The following is a 5,023-nucleotide window of genomic DNA, read 5'->3' as shown; positions in this document are numbered from 1 at the left end:
TACAAAAAAAAAAGTGAGATCCTACCGGAATCCTACCTTGACACCCTATATCCGTGTCAACAGTGACTAGGCATGGCCTCCGGCGCTGGGGAAAGATATGGTTGGATCGTATTCGTATGGATCCGTCCCCTGCTGACTGACTATTCGAGCCAATCTTGTACACACGCAGGCACGCGGCCATTGATTCGAGCTGTACAATCAAATCCCGTTCTACTAGGTACGTACCGATCCGATTCGATCAAGCTTGACATGAAGGACGCTAAGCTGTCCCGGCCGGTTACTAGCCCCTGTCAAGTACTGTACCGTCGCGTCATCGATGCTATGATGCCATGAGGGTGCGGCCAACGGGCGGTTCGCAGCGGAGGAAGAGGAGCTGCTGATTTGATTTACACATGATATCTGCGGGCTGCTTTCTGCTTTCTGCCCGCACATCACGTCGGATGAGATTTTGCGGGATATATGCGGAGCCCGGAGGTGGAATCTGGCTGACGATATGATCGATATGATCGGCATCGGCCATGTCCTTCACCTGCCGACGGCCTGCTTTCCACGAACACGCAGCAGATGGACGCAAACAAAATGGACCTGCTTGCTTTATCAGATGTTTGAACCCAACACAACAGAGAAGGTTTCAGTCCCACCGATGGGCTCGTCTTATCACCAACAGATCGCTAACAACGGAAGCAGCCGCATACGATTCCATCGGTTTGCTATCCCGCGGCCATGAACGTGGGATGGGATCACAGGGATCATGATCTTACTAGATACAGCCACGTGGATCGTGAAATTTCCATGTGATCGACAGGCGAGACAAGTAAAAGGGTGTGCGTATGCATGGACGTACGAAAGTAGGTACATATGTACATGGTGGCGGTAGCTTGTCGATGACGACGGGTGAGCGCCTCCTGGTCCATCGGAGAGAAGAATAGGGTTCGCTCGTTTTTTTTATCGGGTCTACGGCGGGCTTACGTCAGCCTGAACATTGATCATCAACAACAAGTGTACAGGGGGACCATTACAGAGTTTTTAGAGGGAAGGGGAGGAGGGGTGTGGGGGGTGGGGGGGGGGGAAGAGCCTCAAGACGGGTCGAACCCGTTACACCAATTATTAAGAGAGAGGGAGGAAGAGGGGTAGTACATCGATGCCCACAACTTAATATCCTCGATACACCTATGAGAAACAACCTAATGTTCGCTCGTTTTTCGAGTTCAACACATGACAACGTGGTATACAAGTCGTATAAATTCCACGGACGCACACACATGTGTCATGTGTGGGGCAACGCGTACTCCATACGTGTTAAGTAGAGGCCATGACCCATGGAGGAGGCTCCATATTTTCGTAACATGTGATGCAAAAACACGAGCGGCACCATCGTCAGCAACACACAGTAGCCAATTCCTAAGAATTTGTTTTTTAGACAAAGCAAAGTCCCAAGTGACAATCTGGGCTCATTCCCTCGTAGGATGGGCCGGGCTTAAATGCCTGCATGCCCTCGGCAGAGGTAACCAACCTTCTATTCACACACACATTGCAGTACTGGGCTGCCATGGCGGCGTGGGCGTCGTCAGGCCCCGGCAAGCTTCGATTTTTGGCATCCATCCATGGTAACCCTCACCGACGCCGCCGTCCTCGGGCTCTGGATCTCGTCACCGCGCGCCTCCGGACTCCTGCGCCTCGCTCCCCGACGCTGGTGCTCCTCCCAGATGCGGTGACGATGCTGGCGCTCCTCCGGCTGGTGGCCCAGGTCGCGAGGCGGTACAGCGCACGTACGGCCCGCTATGGTGAGCTCCTTGTTGTTCCTATGTTTCTCGGCTACAAACTGCTATGGAGCAGGAAGAGCTAGATTCCTAGGGCTAGGAGTGCAAATTGACAGAAACAAATTTGTGGAACAAATTACTTAACAAACATCAGCCCTTCAATGCTTCACTGGGAAGAGGGAGTATCTTTTGTTTTCATATTATCAGGAGCCCATGATTGCATGATTTAAGTGTCGATTCAAGTTTAGGTAGACAATCTTTTTCTGTTTCGTGAACTACATTTTCTAGCAATATTAACATGTAATGCTGAATTTCGCTACCAACAGGAGTATCAGCATAACCTGTGGCAACGTCAACCATATGTGCAACTTCAGTTCACTAACCCAAATGACCAATCAGGCTGCTGCGTTTTTACGCACGCAGTGTAGCTTTATCCTATCGTCTTATATTTCACAGTTAATTTCCTGCATCAGTTGCTCAATTATAGAATAAATATCGCAATGTTCTGCAAGTTGAAGAGCATTCTTTAAAAAATCAATAGGCCAGTACCATATCTTCGCATCTTTAGCCATTTCCTGTCATCAATGAATGTGATGAAGTGTTCATGATTTAATGCAAGTTCATAAAAAAAATTATTGACACACTACATTCTCTCTTTTTTGGTATATATCCATATTTGACCAATTAAGCCATGTGCTCTTGCCACTTAACACATTTGTCTTTGAGAACCAGACACCATTAGATGACCATTTATGTCGATCGTAGATCACTTGAGGATGAGCTGATCGGTGCACCAAGAATCTGTATACTGTCATTTTTGTTCATTCGTTTCTTCTTTGTTCCTGTTGAATTGCTGGGTATTCTGGATAGACACGATTGTGGGCCATGAATGAAGCCTTGTGGCGATCAACTAATGCTCTGCTATGTCCGCCGAGCAACTGCATATCATGGATTTTGTACTATTCAAAACGCAAATAAGCTGCCAATATCCTGAATATACACAGTGAGTGTGAACTTCTAATTCACAACAACAAAATATTGCAAATTTAGACTATCCAAGAAACCAAGTATTACAATCATGTCATTCTTCTTCATGTTTATTGGCAGTGGTTCAGTACATAGGGAACTACCACTCGAAAGCACCTACCCATTTTTGTTGGTCAAATCAAGTGTGAGTAAGATATTGCACCAGTAAGTGTATGATATATGTATACCTGATTTTTTGCCCATGCTATGTAGACATGTTCTTGTAAGTTTCTGCACAAGGGCTTTTGGCCGCTGCTGCATTATTCATTTGTGTTTGAGTGTTTGATTTGAGAAGTGAGTGGGTGATATCATTTTTGGATGTATACATATTTACTGTCCAGATGGGAGTAATACGATAATGATGTACCAGTCAATTTTGGGTGTATGAACATTCTGCTCCTTTCTCTACAATAGCCATATGAACAGAACAGCACTACTCCTTGAAGGTCCTTGCTCTCATCTGTAGCAATTATAAGTGAATTGTGGCATCCTGAAATTCATCCATTTGTTCCTCACTTTACCCCTGATTGTTGTGTTTCTAACTGTGTCTTTTATCTGTTGAATTGATTTGCTAATTTCTAACCATGATGCAACAGAAGCAAGATCGAGAGGAGGAGGATATGCTGAAGGCTGACCGGACTCGATGAAAAGAGTAATGAGTTCATTGTGTGGTGTCTGCTGCTGCACCTAACAAGATTGTCCCAGCTGCTGTGACTGAGAAGGAAACTCTGTTGATGAGTTGCCGCACGCTGATCTGACGGATGATGAGAGTGTTGAAGAAACTGTGAATGTAGCTCATAATGCTCTGTTTGCTTGTAGGCGTTAACGGCTGCATGTATCCTGCAACTCAGAGGTATAATGCACTGCGTTGCTATTTTGCAAGTTCAGTTCTAGTGAACCTCATGGCACTAGGCCTCTAGCTAACTGGAACTTTGCTGGCGTTAGCTAACTGAAACTTTGCATGACTGAATAATTGCAAGTTGAGATTAATTTACAAGTACTCCTTGAACATTAAAAGTACTCCTTGAAGTATAGTCAAACAACAACATGTTACTACTACAGTACTACTTCAGATTTTTTTTTCGAAAAGGGTTGCCCCAGCCTCTGCATCCAAGAGATGCATACGGCCGCTTTTATTATATGAAAGTATCCAGTCTTACAAACGAAAAGTCTCAAAAATTATTACAAAAAACTGATCAAAAAAGGTCTCAACAAAGTGAGCCACCGTAAACTAAGCATGGACATGAAGCGCCTTTGCATCATCATGCCAAGCGGCGGTTAGCAGACCATCCGCACCGGCTGTAGAAATTCCGAGCCACCGTTTCCAGTCGGTTGCACTCAATATCCATAGCCGGTCGGCCGTCCTCCAGCTGTAGATAAGACCACATACGGATCGAGTGGGTAGCCAACGGAATAACCTCCAAACGGCGGATAATATCAAATATGCTTCCAAGTTGCGGAAACACGAGGAATTACATGGCAATTTCCATAGATATTTGCTTACGGTATTAAGAATTGCTTAGCAATCACAATCTTGTAAGTTGATGTTTTCCATTCTTATGGTGCAGTTAAGTTGGATTACTCTGAAGTTATCTTCTGTGAACCCAGTGGCTGCATGAAGACCTTTTACTAATGTGAAATGCCTCAAGGCCCATAACCGAACAGCTAAAGAAGAACTTCAAGCATCATGAGCGAATGCATGAAGGTTCATGTGTCACCGAGAGGATTAAATGCCACTTCGAGGACTGCAAGTGCTCTTTTTCAAAGGTCTGATTTGCAATCTCGCATGTTGACTTTTTCTGATGGATTTGTTTCTCTGCAATAAATTGCAAGACGGCTCTGTTTTTCATTCTCATAACTTTGAACTCCAGAAATCCAATTTGGACAAGCATATCATGGAAGTTCATGAGCAAAGTAGACCGTTCATCTGTGGATTCTCTGGGTATGGCAAGATATTTTCGTACAAGCATGTAGGGGACAATCATTTTCGCGAAAACGCAATGCATTGATAGAAAATTAAGTTATATGTACAAGCCCCCGAAAGGGCACACCCCGCCATGCAACTCAACCCAAGAAAAAGGAACTAGTCTAGGAGAGAAGCTGGCGGACACCCCGGGCTCCCGCATCTGCCCATTGCCGCGCGTCAGACCTAATGTCGTTGAATAGGGACGTCACCGAAGGCCGTGCGTTGTCGTCGATCGCCTCATACTGGTGTTTCCATATCCACCACACCGTAA

General features: G+C 45.5%; 1 pseudogene; it reads left to right on the top strand.

The window, feature by feature from the left end:
- The first annotated feature begins 1,549 nt into the window (after nucleotides 1-1,549).
- Nucleotides 1,550-4,795, top strand: LOC124695084 (annotated as a pseudogene).
- Nucleotides 4,796-5,023: the final 228 nt, after the last annotated feature.

This window comes from Lolium rigidum, chromosome 3 (assembly GCF_022539505.1).
Source record: "Lolium rigidum isolate FL_2022 chromosome 3, APGP_CSIRO_Lrig_0.1, whole genome shotgun sequence".
Classification (NCBI taxonomy): Eukaryota; Viridiplantae; Streptophyta; class Magnoliopsida; order Poales; family Poaceae; genus Lolium; species Lolium rigidum.
This window is presented reverse-complemented; position numbering and strand designations above follow the sequence as displayed.